The sequence below is a fragment of the Equus asinus genome, chromosome 25 (genome assembly GCF_041296235.1).
Source record: "Equus asinus isolate D_3611 breed Donkey chromosome 25, EquAss-T2T_v2, whole genome shotgun sequence".
NCBI classification, from domain to species: Eukaryota; Metazoa; Chordata; class Mammalia; order Perissodactyla; family Equidae; genus Equus; species Equus asinus.
In genome coordinates, this window is record NC_091814.1 from 56,463,629 (window position 1) to 56,478,275 (window position 14,647).

Here is a 14,647-nt window from a genome sequence, read left to right on the forward strand (position 1 = left end):
TTTGTCAGAGGTCTGCCTGGCGGGAGGGCCCGGCGGCATCAAGCATTCTCTCTGGCAAATCTGGCAGCAGGAGGACAGGGAGGCTCGCGGTGGGAGACCGTAGGGTCTCTACCCCTCAGCACCCACTGAACAGCATCCGGCAGCCCCAGAATGTTCTAAAGCTCAATCCGTGGAAAAGGAGCAAGATCAGCTTCTTCTTTTTGTCCTTAAGAAAAAAAGATACATTCCAGATAATTTCACCCTGATGGAAGAGGAGGAACCGCTGAAGGAGCAAAGGAAATAAATTAACGCATCTCAGCTAAAACCGCACACAATTAAAACCTGGACCTGAATGTACTTTCCTGCGCAGAGAGAGCATCTTGAAAATGACACGCATTAGTCATCCGCTCCAGCCACCCTACTCACCGTGTGGGGAGATCATCTCTGACGTTGCAGGGGCGGGAGAGGAGACGGGGGCCTGACCTGGGCCCTCCGCTTTCTGTTGCCCCATCTGGAGTCTGACAATTCCACTCGTCTGAGACGGAGGCCTCCAGGAGAGCCAGGTGGGAAGAGGCCTCTTCCAGAGGCCATTTGACCCATCTTCCCTTCCAGGGTGGGACCCGCCCAGCAGAAGCAGGGGCCTGGGGTCTGTGAGGGATTTGGACCATTAGCATTCCTGCAGAAGTACACAGCAGTGGCCCAAGCGCCTGGACTCTCTGCCTGGGGTCCTGGCCTGCCAGGAGCCCAGCATTTGGGGGTCACCCCTCACGTCCTGCCTTCGGGCTGCTCAGTCTCCCTCAGCTCAGTTGGAGCTGAGCTCCTTCTCTTCCTCCTACTTTTCTCCTTCCCCTCCTTATCATTTTTCTTCTTCAGAAAAGAAAAGAAGACCCCCAGCAAAGGAGATGGGTTTATAAGGCCTGAAGAAGACAGAAAAGATTTGATGAACCAAAAGGCCCCCGGGGCCCCACATACAGAGGTTGGTGACCAGTGACAGGCTGTTCTTCATCCCCCCTGAGGTTAGAACAGGAAGAAATGTGATTCGTGGCAGGAGGAGCAATAAGCATAAACCATGAGGCTGAGCTTTCTGACAGGGGAGATTTTAATCCCTTTGACGAGTGGCTCTCTGGAAGTGTGGGATCTCTTTCCTATGAGAGGCAGGGGAGTTGTGGAGGGGGTTAAAAAAAGGAAAAAACAACGACAAAAGCTGAGTGAACTTCGACCAGAGGACACGGGCCGAGTCTGCTTTGGACCTCTTCCTTCCTGGGAGACTAGCCACGTGAATCTCATAAGCACTAAGTGAGACAACACACTAAACGCTCCCAGCACAGAATCAGGGGCTCAGTGTCAGTTTTACCCAAGTTGCTTACCATGCAGGTCAGCCCCTCAGGACACGAGAACGGACCAGGCTGACCTCTGCCTGAAGAACCGTTTAATCTAGGGTCAGGATGGTGCCCAGGCCATGCCTTCCTCAGCCCTCTCTCCCTCTGTTCATTTTAAGGCCTAAGTGTCAGGATTTAGGGCCCAGGATGCTTGCTTCAGGCTGCCCAGCAGGGCTGGGACTAGGTGAGGCAGGGAAGCATCTAGAGCTGAAACTGAAGGCAGTGCCCACTCTTGGGGCCCTGCAGGTGCAGGGTCAGCCCCTGGGAGGGAGAGCTTTCTTAAATGCTGTGCCCCAGGTAGCTAGCTTGCCTGATTCTAGTTCTAGCCTTGCTGCTCAGCCCTCTGCCTTTGCTGTTCCATGTGTTTCTGAACGGGAAGAATATAATCGCCCTTGACGAAGCTACAATCCCAGGGGAGTCATCTAGACTCATTAGTTTTTACCGATTGACTTCTCCCTAAACCTACGGAGGTGAGATGGAAAGGACAAAGTCAGACAGAGTCGAAATCACCCAATCAATAATGCTGCTGGATCCAGGGAACGACTCAGACACTTACCCCTGCCCTGAGCACTCCCGAGTGGGGACGCCCCGCTCAGAGCTAGGGGCTGGCAGGGGCACAGGGACATATGGGAGATTCTGTCCTATGCACAGAGAGCCTATGGGAAGCCCGCCATGAGCAAGGGCCTCTGCTGGGCACTCTAGGGAAATGGTAATGGATGATACAGCTCCGTGGAGGAGTTTGTAATTAAGTAGGAAGGCAGGATACCCAGATAAAGTACCTTTTCAGACAAAGTGCAAATGATTGCAAATAAACATAAAGTGGCATAAACTGAGACTATTCCTGCAGAAGGGAAACTGAGCAGAGTGGTCAGAATCAGGAGTGAATGGTGAAAGGCTTCCTGGAAGGAGCAGAATTTTCTCCCTGGTTGACCGTGCTCCTCAAGGTGTGGTCCTCTGGATCACTTGGGGAGCTGGTCAAAAATGCAGTTCGGGAGCCTCACTTCAGACCCGCCGGGTGGGATCCAGGAAACCACATTTTAATGAGTTCCCCAGGTGATCCTTTTGCACTCATGGTTTCAGAAACACGAGTTTAGAAAGCAAAACTAAACCCAGGTGGTGGCTCCCGGGACGGACCTCAAGAACGATCTTTGGCGAGCCCCGTGAGCTCTAAGATCTGCGCTGGAATTAACTCAATATTGGAAGTGAGACCGTAAAGACTTCCTTCTCGGAGAGAAAATAAGGAGGAAAATAGAGAGGTCAGAACCAGTGCAAAGAGAAAGGACAGGATGAGGACATGCGGAGTCCCCAGTGCCTTTGCCCTGTGAACCACTTCTGAAACGAAACGTTCAGAAAGGAATAGAGGCTGATTGGAAAAGAAGACAATCAACAGAAGTGATCTGGTCTCGGTCTTCAACCAAGTGAAAAGGCTGAATTTGGGGAAACACTTTACTCTTAACACATGAGATACTCCGCGCGGATCCTATTTGCAGGCTTTGGGAATAAACAGGCAAAACATGATAGAGACCCCTAGTAAGAAATACACTGAACATCACCACTCAGTACACACGTATGTCTACAGGAAACCGGAGCAGAAGTATTAATGAAATATGTTCTATCCTGTTCTTTAAGTTCTTCCTGTGTCCCACTAATGGGTCTCGACTTGCAGTCTGAAAACACTGAAGTAGGTGGGAGGTGGATGAAGGCTTGGGGACAAAGTCTCCTTGGCAGCCTGTGGGTTACAGTGAGGTGGCTCAAAAGTCAAATGAAAAAGTCCTTGAGGGCCCCGGGGACTGACCTCTCAGGAAGCCTAACCATTCTCCTCTCCTGCCTTCAATTATCTTCTCAAAACTTTCTTCCTCCAGAAAGCCATTCCAGATCAGCCTCACCCAACTGCGCGTGTTGCAAGCCCTCTCAAGCGTCCCCCTTTGCTGGTCTATGTGTAGGCAGCTTTTAGCTTAAGTGACGAGCACGTCAGAGTGGGCCAGCCGCACCCACGGATGCTGCTGCCTGGTTGGTCTGTTTTCAGGTGGGCCACGGGGCACAAAAATCTTCGTCCCCCAGCTTCAGAACTTTGACAGTCTCCCTCTTGCCTACGCAGGTTCCGTGTGGGGGAGGGAAAGTCTCTTCAGTCCTCTCCAGGGCTCCCTCCTCCCCCTAAAATAGCATTTCTCCCAGGAATCTTCTGAACACATTAAATTAAACAGAATGGGATTTGGTTACCATATTGTCCGGTGTAGCAGTTTTATATACTCAAATTCAATTTCACAAATACAGAGTATAGGTGTGTCATTTACAGTTGATTAAATATGGTGTTTATGGTGTTTATACCTATTCCTAGAAAAAGTTGGGCACCAAGACCTTGGTGAGGAATGTAATTTCCATTATCACAATGTTTGTGGGAAAAAACAGATTCAACCTACATCATTTTTACCTGCAGTGCCTTTTCCAGGAATATAACCCAAGACGGCTTTGAGGAGTCCCACAGCTGCACACAGCTCTGCCATCTGCAATTCCGCCTTTCTGGCTGGCTGTGCTCCAAGGGTGGCTGTGGATCTGGGCAGCTCCCCGAGGGCAGGGGACAGGGGAGGATCCAGGTTTTGGGGGGCCCTCTTAAGAAAAAGAACAAATACAAAATTAAGTCCAGTGGCGATATTTCTTTAGAGTCAGAAAGATCATAACCATTTACAAGAGCCTTGGAAATTCAGATCCATTTCTTCCAACAGCTCCTCATTCGGTTTACCAGAAATGTCTACATAAAAATGCTTCCTGTTGGCAAACTGGCCTCCCCTGCCCACCTAGCACACTCCACAGCCTCCAGCTCTCATAGCCACCCCTCCCCTCAGCCCCACAAGTGAGCAACCCTAAAGATTAAGCTTCATCAGCATCACTGTGAACCTGTCTCTGGCAGGGACCTCATATTCGCCTTTCACCATTGTCCCCAACAACCAGAAGACGGGGCTCTGCACTCCCCTGATCCCAGGCAGGGAGAGGTCAAAGAGCAACGGGCACACCAGGCCAGTGTGTCTCGAAGAAAGGTTAATCCAGTCACTTGAAGCAGAATCACCTGGAAAGCTTGTCAAAATGCAGATTCCAAGAACTACAGAATCTGACTCCGGGGTAGAGCCCGTGAGTGTGCCTTTGTACACGTGCTCTAGGCGATGCTTCAGCCTGAGGACCACTGCTCTGGGGACACACTCTACCTAGTTGGGCCACTGGCGAGACAACAGTCCTCAGTGATTCAAAAGGTCCACTCCCGGGCCTGCTGAGGTGGGTGCCAGGCATAGGCTGCACCCAGCAGTGGAGAGCCCACTGAAGGAGGAGGCCCCGCATCCCCAGCCCCACTTCTCTGCTTGGCTCATCTGCCAGACTCCAGGAGGAGCCCTCCTCTCCTTACTGCCCCCACCAAATAAACAGCATGCTTGCTAGCTCAGTGTCTGATCCCCACCTCAAAGAGCCAAATGGGGTTGAGCTGAGGATCATTTGGAGGGGTGTGTAATCCTAGTATCCTTCTCCGAAAACACTCTGGTGCAGAGTCCCAGACTTCCTGGCAGGAAGTGACGCACAGCTAAGCCTGGAGATCAAACCTGGAGGGTGAAAGGTCAGGGACAGGGCCATGGAACCCTCTGGGTCACGACCTACGAGCTTCCAAAGGACTGGACTGAGTCCTCATCTGTTTCCAGGAAAGTGTCTGGCTCAGAGTGGCAGCCATGGGAGCCATGCTGAGAGAGAGACTACCACTTACTGAGACGTGCTCATTGCCAGACACGTGGACCCCTTACCTCTCACAACAACCCTACGGGTGTAGGTTAATACCCTTACTGTTACCCTCATCCTAAGGAAGTGCTGCAGGGTGGTGGTTCAGAGCTTGGATACCCCTGGGTTCACATCTCAGCACTAGTGCACCATGTACCAGTTACATAAATGTTGAATCTTTGTTTCTTCCTATCTCCAGAGTCCTAGGTTTGGTGGAATTTTCAACAAGCTGATGCATAAATGTGCTTAGCATCGTGGCTTACATATAGCAAGTGTTCAACAAGTCTGACCTGCTATTACTTGAATTAATATTTTTACAGAGGAAAGAAATGGAGCTCAGAGAAGTTGAGCACTTTTCCTGAAGCAACACAGAGTAAGTGATAAGCAGAGTTTCAAACCTCTGGCTCTAAAACCTATGCTCTTTCCTCAGTCCCATTGGGTTATAAGAAATTTGAAGTCAGCTCAAGAGAAGGGTGCCCCATTCTCTGCCCACAGGCAATGCAATTCCCCTATCCTTTACCCAGCACGCGTCTTACAGGGCCCGCCACTCAGAAACCAGCCACACAGCAAAGGTTACTTGCTTTCCCGCATTAATTCTCCAATAATCAGTTACTGAGCATTTGACTTGATGCTGTGTCCAACAACCTTAGTCTCTAGAAGATTCCGGCCTGGTTGGAGCTAAGAGATGGTAGGCAGCAAGCGTAGGAGCTGGGAGAGGACTGGCAACGTTTCCTCCTTTACATGACAGTCTGCAGACAGTGACGTGGGCCCTCAGGATGGTGAGGCGGCTTCACTGAATTCACAAGGGACCCAAATACTCATGCTCAAGAGCTTGGAGTCCAGTTTTGACCCCTTTCACTCACTCAGTCAATCTCCCATTCTGCCAGTCTTCCTTACCAAGGCCCACTGCAGTTTCTCTCCATTCCCCCGCCCCCAAAGGAGCCTCCACCTTTCTGCCTCTCTCACCCACATCACGCATGCACTGGCCACAGCTAAGCTGCTCGGCCTGCGACTCAGGCGCTCTGTCAGCTGCTCCCACTCTGCAAGTCCAATGCGGTCCCATGGCAAGGGCACCGTGGTTCAAAGAAGAGGGCTCAGGTCTGCCTGGAGATCTCAGACTCTCCGAGCCTCCGTTCTCCTGTCTGCTAAATGGGGTCCGAGCCCACTCAGAGGACGAAGTGAGAGAGGCCTGTGAAAAGCCCTGGCACCCAGCTGCGGCTCCCCTGTCCCGTCTCCACCACCCATTCTACCCTGCTGTCTCCACTTTCCTGCACTTGCTGGGCCCTGTTTTCTCTGTCAGTTCAAAACCTACCCCTCCATCCAGCCTCAGCCTGAAGCTCAACTTGTCCATCAAACCTTCCATGAACAACCCTGGCTGTAATGGCCTTTCCTTTCTGCATTTCTATGGCACACCCATCGCCTCGAAATGTAAATTTGTTTCATATAATTCCACCTTGTTCCTCTAAGCTCCTTGAATTACGGCCCACAGCAGGGGTGGCGGCTGGGGCATGGGAGGATCACAGGTACAGTGGGAATCTCCTGCCTGCCTATTGACTATACGCAGGCGAGAACACCCTCTGTGCACACAGAACACACAGACCTTCAGGCCCACCGGCCGAGCCCTGGGAAAGACAGCCGGGAGCTCTGTCGGTGTTCTGTCCTGCGCCTGGCACACGGGAGGCACTGAGCTCAGCCCTGGGTGGAGGACGACAGAGGGACGCCACTGCTGCAGGACTCCCTCTACCTTGGGCTCCCCCTCTCCCTCCCCTATTGTTGCCTCTGCAAACCCGGGTGAGGACCCATCAGTGGGGTGTGGCTGTCATGGAGCTCAGCTCCCTGTCCATTCCCAGCGTCCAAGCTGAAGGCCCCACTAAGGCATGGGCCTCCAGCCTTCACTCCAACAGGAGACCCACTCTGGTAAGCCAGACTAGCGGCAGTGAGCCAGCCTTTCCAAGCCACCAGGCAGCAGCCCAGCACCCACCCTCAGCATGGATGAGCTCCTGCTCTCCTTTGGCAGTGTTCATAATGCCCAGCCTGCAGCATGGACATCCCCAAAGCCAAGCGCCTGTGTGGGCTGGCCAGTTGCTACCTAACACCTAGGTACATCGACATCCTTTGCTAAGGGCCAGGACAGGAGCTTCCAAAATGCCAGAACTGCCCAGCTCAGGGAGCAATGTTGGAAGGGCATGAGAACTCAGGGGGCGTATTCCACTCCATTCTTTAGGTTGAGAGGTGCCTGTACTCACGGACAAATTCTAACCTCCCCCCTGCAATCCTTAGTCCACTGTTAACTTCGGAAGGGTAGCACCATGCAATGCAAAAACGTGGTCTTGGGTGCACACTGCGCCTGTGCTCTGTACCTGTCCTCTAAAAGCTGCTGGCCTTCCTCTCTGTCCTCCTGGCCTTTGCAACAGGGTAAGAGGCGACATCAGAAGACCCATCCCCTTCTCTTGAGACCCAGGCGCTGTGCCCCTTTCTCCTTTCAGCCAAGCCTTGCCTCTAAAGGCACAAGAACACCACCGGCCCAGATACTCAAGCTTTAGCATCTGGCCCCACCCAACTTCTGCCTGTGGGGTGTTTACGTGTGCTAGGGAGAGGGGGCCCCTGGCCACTCAAGAGTTAAAACGGCAGCGGGACTGGAAGGGGTGGCGTGGCACGCAGACGAGGAGAGGGCAACCGGAGCGGGCTGGGGAGGTTGGGAGAGCGGCGGCGTAGCGAGCGAGGAGGGCGAGGGAGCAGCCGGGAGGAGGGGCGCGCGGCGGGGGCGCCGCGAGGGCCGCTTGGTGCGCTCGGGGACGCGCGGCGCGCAAAGGGCGCGCCCGACTCTCGGCCGCCCGCATCGGCCCCGGCGCGCGGGGGTGGCGGTGCTGCGCTCGCCCTGCGCCCGCCCTGCCCCAGGACCGCTCCGCGGGGGGGAGCGCGCCCCCCGGCCCTCGCCCGGCCTGTGCCGGCGGCGCGCGCGGAGGGAGGGCGCGGACCGGCCTCCCCAGCCCGGCGCGCGGAAGCCGAGCGGCGTGCGGTGGACGGCGGCCCCGGGAGCCCGGACGGCGTCCGCGGGGTGAGTGTGCGGCCGGGGGCTGAGCCCGGGAGGGGCGGCCGCGGGCTTCCGCCGAGATGCCCGCAGGGGAGCTGGGGACGCGGGGAGGGAGGCGGCCGGAGGGGAGCGGGAAGGGGGCCGGGGAATGTCGAGAAGGGGCCGACCGCGCGGCTGGACCCGAGGCGGCGGCGGAGGGGACGTCTGGGCCTTAACCCTCCCGGAGAGCCCGCCCCGCCCCAAACTGTTGCTGGGTGGAGCGGGCCCTGAGAGGCCAGGAGCCGAGAGGTGGCCGAGAGGTTAGGGAGGGCGTGACAGGGGCGGGCTCGCGCTCCAGAGCCTCGGGAACTTCCCCTTCCTTGGACTCGCGTCTGTGCCGGCACAGGGTGGCCTTGGTATCTGCCCGAAGTATCTGGAACCAGCAGCCAGGCTGCTCCCGGGCCGGCAGGGGTCTGTCCACAGCCTGGGATGGGACGTTTGGGGTGGGGGATGGGGCGGCCTTGGGCGCCGCCTGGGGGCTCTGGGAGTGGGAAGCGGAACAGAAGGACCGCTCCGGGCCCACCGTAGCACCCGAGACGGGAGGGGCTGGCCAGCCACAGGTGGTCCGTCTGTCCTGCAGGCAAGGGCGGCGCAGGTTCTGGCTGCCCAGCCAGCGAGGGGGCGCCGGGTGAGGGGGCACTGAGCTCCTTTGAGGGCCGAGCTGAGAAGCTAAAGAGGTGCAGGAGACCTGGATCCCGGGGGTGGGCTCTAGGGTGTTGCTGTGCTCCCCTCTGTCCCTGGCCTCCCTCCCCCACCAAAGGAACAGGAAGGAAAATGTCAGCTGGGCTTTGTGCTCTGTTCCTCAGGCCGCCGCAGCTCCCATCTGTTGGAGCCAACGCAGCTTCTAATTGGGCGAATGGCAGGGTCGGGAGGGGGTGGGCTGGGCCCAGCGCTCAGTTGCCAGAGGTGGATGGGACGGGCCCTCTGCTTGAAGACCTCCGGGGGTTGGGGGAGGCGTAGAGAGAACAGCCTCCTCCGGTCAGGGAATAGAGGTGGCTCCCTGCCAGCTTGGTCACCATCGTGCAGGAGATCTGAGTCTTTCCATGCGCCCAGGCTGACGGCAGGCTCTCCTTTCCCCGCCAGCCTGGCCCAGTGTCCTCTTCCTGAATGAGAAGGCCAGGATCCCCTCCCGCTGCCCACAGCTCCTTAAAGCTTCCTCCCACAAAGAGCTCTGGGCATGGGGTGGGCAGGGCTGGCCCCCTTGCCTGTGGCCCTGTTGTTACCAGAAAAAAGTCACATGTGGGTGGCCTGACCCACTTTCCTGGCTGGCCAGGTGCCCTTGTCAGGAGAAGATGGAAAGAGAAAGGCACAGCCAGGAGGTCTGAGCCTTCCAGGCCCTCTTCCCTCCCCTGGGCTGCCTCACACCGGGTCTCCTTCCCGCCTGGGGGTCCCTCTGGGCCTGGGCTGGCTCCTCATTATTTGGAAAGGATGGACCTAAGGGCCTCAGTGCTTTAGGGATTGAGACCTGCCCAGGGTCTGGCAGACACCTGGGGTCTAAGAGCATCCCCAGATCCACACCCTCCCCCTGGCCCAGCCTAACCCCAAGGAGACACCAAGTGGCAGTGGGAACTCAGAGGTCGCTCAGAGGATTTCCACCCGGGGTTAGAGAGCAGCTTTCCTCTGTCCTTTCCACGATTCCTCCCCATCCCTGCTGCCTGTCTCTCTCCTTCCTCCTCCTCTCTTTCTCTCTCCTTCACTCTTCATGCTCATTCCTCCTCAAGCATCTCTTCGGCCCCCTTTCCCCTCGCACTGCTTTCCCTCTTGGGTCACCCTCCTCCTTCTTGCTGAGTCTGCTCCCTCCCTCCCTTCCGGGTCTCTGTCTCCACCTTTGCCCCCTTCTCTTCTGTAAACTGCAGCTTAAACCACAAGCCAGGCATGTGCACGCGGCCCCGAATGTCGTGAGGGTGGGTGCACGCGCACTGTTGGCTTTGCTGCATCCCCTTTGCAGAGGGGAAGCCGGGCTGGCCGGCTGGCAGCTGCATTGCCCTGTCCTCAGGTCTCCTGCACCCTGCCCTTTGCCCGTCCTACCCCTAAGCCCCTTTTCAAATTTGAAAGTAAAAGAAAATCCATTGCTTTTTTAAAAAATTCATTCATTCAGCAATTTATTGAGCACCTGCTGTGTGCCCAGCATTGTTTTAGGAGCTGAGGACACAGCAATTAAACAAACCTCCCCGGTCTCAGGGCAGACCTGAACTTTATCTGGGCTTCCCAGCTGACAGTTCTCTGCCCACCAGGCTCTTCAAAGACCTGCCGCTTCGGGGTGGGGAATGAGGGGGGTTTCAGGGGAGGAGGGTGAACAGTGCAGTGAATTGTCATCATCACACCAGGTGACCTCTAACATGACAGGCTCATCTCCTTACAGTGTGCCAGGTCCTACAAAACTTACAGGTGTTTCTCACCTGCAAGGATGGACCAGTTCGTATCTCACCATTTATCTGGGAGGGCTGAGGAGGATGCCGGGGCCTTAGAGAAGGGAGAAAGAGACAAATTTATTATCAAGCACCTACTAAGCACCAGTGTGTGTCAGGAGCTTTCCAGAAATTACCTCATTCGGTCCTTCTGACAACCTTCCAAGGTCTGGATTACCACTCCCTGCTTTACAGTTGGGGAAATTGAGGAGCAGACTGTCAGCCACTTGCCCCAGGTCACATAGGCCTCCATTTTGAAATCCCTGATTATCTGTGGTTCATGTGGCCCCTCTGACGTGTGTGACATCTGGTAACTTGTACTGTTATCTGAAGATTACATTTTAACAGAATTTTTCAGGAGCATGCCTTACCTCCTCAGTTAGAATATTAGAATCTGTAGGGCTTGTTGAATGGCTGAGTGAATAAGTTTTCTCAAGTGACCAGGGAGGGCTTCCTGGAGGGGTTGGGAGCCTGGGAGAGGAGGCAGGGCAGGCGGTGGATCTTCCTGATCCTGCGCGGATCTGGACAAGCTGTAGGCAGGCAACCATCTCCACCCCCACGCCACCCTGCGTGCAGGTAGAGCTGATGGGAAATTACTGTTTTCATTCAGGGTCAGCGTGTCGGAGCTTGGTCCCTGGCCGGTCACTGGAGCTCTCAGCCTCCCTGGCCAAGTCTGGATGCTGTAGAAGCCCCAAGGCAAAGAATGGGGGTGGGAGGCTTTTGAGGCTGCGAGAACTACAGGGAAGGACAAGGACGATGGGTGGAGGCTGGATGGGGCAGGCAAGGGGGAGAGGGAGGAAGACAAGGGCAGAAGATAAACTGAGAAACAGGAGACAAGGCCAGAGACATGGAAGAAGAGACACAGCCAGACAGCAGTGTGTCGTGGGATGGCTAAGACAGGTAAATAAGAAGGGTGCCTTCATCTTCTACTTCCCTGAGGGCTGGGTCTCTCTGTCCTACAGTTCAGAGGCTGGAAGACTCACCAGATTAGCCTTGTGCAGGCACTTGCTTGCGTGATCAGTCCCTCTTTTCTAAGCACCTACTGTGTGCTCAGCCTATGCTAGGTGGTAGGGAGCGAGACAAATCAGATGTTGCCCTGCCTTCCAGGAGTTTATAGTAAAAGTATAGATTCTGAGGCCTCACAGCTTGGGTTCAAACCCAGTGTCCACCATTTCTAGCTGGGTAACACTGCACAGGTCATCTTACCTCTCTGTGCCTCGGTTTCCTCATCTGTAGTGCGATACTAATAATGCCACCTTCATAGAATTACGACGGTTACATGAGTTGATACACGTGATGAGCTTAGCACAGTGCCTGGCATAGTCAGTGTGATGTAAGCATTATTGCTGTTATTAAATGAGGAGTCAGTCTTAGGATAATGAAACAAGTGCTATAACACAGGGATGAGCAGATAAAGAAGAGACTGTCTCTGTCTGCAGATTAGGAAGTGGCTCTCAAAGGACGTGACATTTGGGGCAAGGCTTGAAAAGGAGTCAGCCAGGCAGAGAGGGTGGGCCTGGGGACCCTGGTGCCGAGGGCATCTGGGGCACAGATCGTGTACGGAAGGTGCCGTGTTATGTGTGTGCTGCCTCTGGTGGATATCAGGAACACACGCACAGGTCCTGCCTCGGCCTCTTTGTTTCCAGTGCGCAGCGCTGAGCTTCCCGTGGGGCTGGAACGGAATGTCCCACACTCTCCAGCCTCGGAGAGTTGGCCTTTGGGCAGGGCCTGTGCGTCCCTGCTGGGACTGGTTTCCCAGCGTGGCCTCTAAATGTTCCAAGCTGTCATCCGGCAGTGTCTGCTCCCAGCCCAGAGCGGCCCTAGGCCCTTGTCCTTGGCTTCTTGCACTTCCTGGGGACCTGGGAGGCACGTTGGCCTGAGGGGCTGCCTTTAGGAGGTGAGTTGAAGCAGGTTTGGTTAGGAATTCAGTTTCTTTCTGTGCATTTCTTCCACCCACACCTTCCTGCTGCTCAGCATCTGATGGACTCAGAGTGAGTTCCCAGATGAAGAGCAGGCAGAGGTGCCTCCTGGGGCCTCCGCCGCTCACATTGCAATGGCACCAGCATTTATTGAGCGCTTACTGTGTGCCAGGCACCATGCCAAGTGCTTTTCCTACATTATCCCATTAAACCCTCAAAAATACCCCTGTTGGGTGGGTAGCCTTCTTATCTCTAATTCAAACACAGGAAACCGAGACTCAGAGAGGCCCAGTAACTGGCTCAAGGACATAGAGTTAGAAGAAAACTGAGGGAGGATTTCTCCTCCCTTCTGACTTGAGGGCTCTTGCTCCTTAACCCCCTGCAGGATCCAGTGTCCCTCAGGCCTGGAGGGTGCGCTGGCGGCATCCTCCCTGTCCTCCCTCCCTACAGTCAGAAGCTCCCCAAGTCCTGTCCCAGCGAGGGGCAGCCTGTCCCCTTTTGGGGACCTTCAGAGAGGGTGTCCCTGCTTCCTCCTGCTCCTGCAGGTCACAGCTCTTAGAGAGTGAACAACATTTCCTTCTGTCTCAGCTAAGTGCCTTGGGGGCCGCACACAGCCGGTGGCCTCAGAGACGCTGGACCCTAAGAGTCAGTCCCCACGGCCACAATCGTGGGAGCTAATGTGAGGGTGACTTCTGGGAGGTGTGAGGACAGGGCGCAGACCGCAGGTTAGGCAGGCTAGGTGGTCATACCATGTTCCTTTTTGAGCACCGTCCTAGGCAGTGTGGGGTGTGGGGTGGCGGGGAACATAAAGAGCCCTCGGGCACAGTCCGTACTGGCAAGGAGACCCACAGATCAGCTGGGGAGGTAGAACTTACAGTCACAAGAAATAACGAGGGAATAATACCAGACAGTATTTAAAACCAAGTGCTAAACTGTGTGATTTAGACTATAAATGTTATCAGAGCTGTGAGCTCTGTGTGGGAGTATATAGGGAACGCTTCCTCAGAAGGCGCGGCCCGTTTGGGCCTGGAAAACGGCGGGTTTGGGTCTGCAGAGAGAGGATTCCTGGGAGAGGACTTGCAGCTCTGGGGGCGGGAAGGGAGCAGGGGGCTGCAGGGTGGGGCGGGCGCAGTGGCGGCGCATGGGTGCAGCGAGGTGGCAGGTGCTTTGTCTCCGGAGCAGCCCCTTCCCCCTTCCAGGTTTCTGGTGTCCTCTTAGTCTCTCAGGGGACAGGAGAGCAGCCTTTTAGAGGACGAAAACCCCTTCTCCAGTCTTCTTGTCCTCTCCGTGCAGGGCCGCTGGTCTCTGTCCGTTGAAGCTGTCCTGCTCTGAGAAGGTCTGCTTTCCAGCTCTCTCTAGTGGTTTCACAGATCTGTGCCCCTAACCTGGTCCCAGCCGCCAGCTGCCCTCGCCTCCTGAGGTCTGGGGCCCAGGCCTCTGCAGATCCCTTGAGCTCCACTTTCCTGCCTGGTCTGCAGCTGGCATCTGTTCTCCCTTCCTCTCACTGTCTGGGCTCCTGTTTGGGAGGTTACTCCTCGAGCATTCCAGTTAGTTTCGTATATAGTGAACAGGAAATAAAGTCACGCCAAAAGGAGGAAGCCTCTTCCCCCGGGGGCTGAGTCTGTCCTTCCCCTGGAGAGAGGCCTCCTGAGTCTGGGCAGTTGGCTGACTTTTGACCTGTGGAGAGAGACTGCCCTGCAGTGGAGTGGGATCCACTGGTAGTGACCTCACCCTCCCGCCCCGGCCCCCAGCCAGAGAGCAGGAGCCAAGAGCCACGTGGACAAAGTGCCCTGCTCAGCAGCCTTCTTCCCCTCCTCTGGGCCTGAGAAAGGAGGCCCGACCACCTCTACCCGAAGGCCCTGCAGCCCGACACCTCAAAGACGCAGACCTGAGCCTAGGGCTTCTGTGCTCAGGGCTCATGATCCAGTGGAACTGGGGTAGAGTCCCTTCCCTAACCACATGCCCTTGGGCGTCTTACTTCACCTCTCTGAGCCTCGTCTCCCTGTCTGTAGGTCTGGGTGAATGACACCTGCTTCCTGGGTTGTTAATAATCGAAGCTGGCTTTGGTGAGCCCGGTGGTCTGCTGAGGGCTGTGCTGCACTGGGCTCATCTCATCCTCGGAAAGCTGACGAGTAG

At 55.7% G+C, this 14,647-nt stretch overlaps 1 protein-coding gene and 1 long non-coding RNA gene across 9 annotated transcripts in view; one reads left to right on the top strand and one right to left on the bottom strand.

The window, feature by feature from the left end:
* Positions 1–69: 69 nt before the first annotated feature.
* Positions 70–7,634, bottom strand: LOC139041947 (uncharacterized). Its single transcript, XR_011497990.1, has 3 exons — positions 4,804–7,634; positions 3,790–3,967; positions 70–205 (listed from the first exon to the last, which is right to left on the bottom strand). It is a non-coding gene; the product is annotated as an uncharacterized lncRNA (long non-coding RNA).
* Positions 7,635–7,837: 203 nt separating this feature from the next.
* LRRN2 (leucine rich repeat neuronal 2) overlaps positions 7,838–14,647 on the top strand; it is a 59,842-nt gene continuing 53,032 nt past the window's right edge. For 4 of the 8 annotated variants that reach the window (XM_070496804.1, XM_070496806.1, XM_070496807.1 and 1 more), the window contains exons 1-2: positions 7,838–8,169; positions 14,524–14,643. The gene's annotated coding sequence lies outside the window, so the exon portion shown is untranslated. Of the gene's footprint in view, positions 8,170–8,286; positions 8,596–14,523; positions 14,644–14,647 lie in introns of those variants that run through there. The other 4 variants (XM_070496812.1, XM_070496813.1, XM_014829640.3 and 1 more) reach the window with 2 other exon arrangements.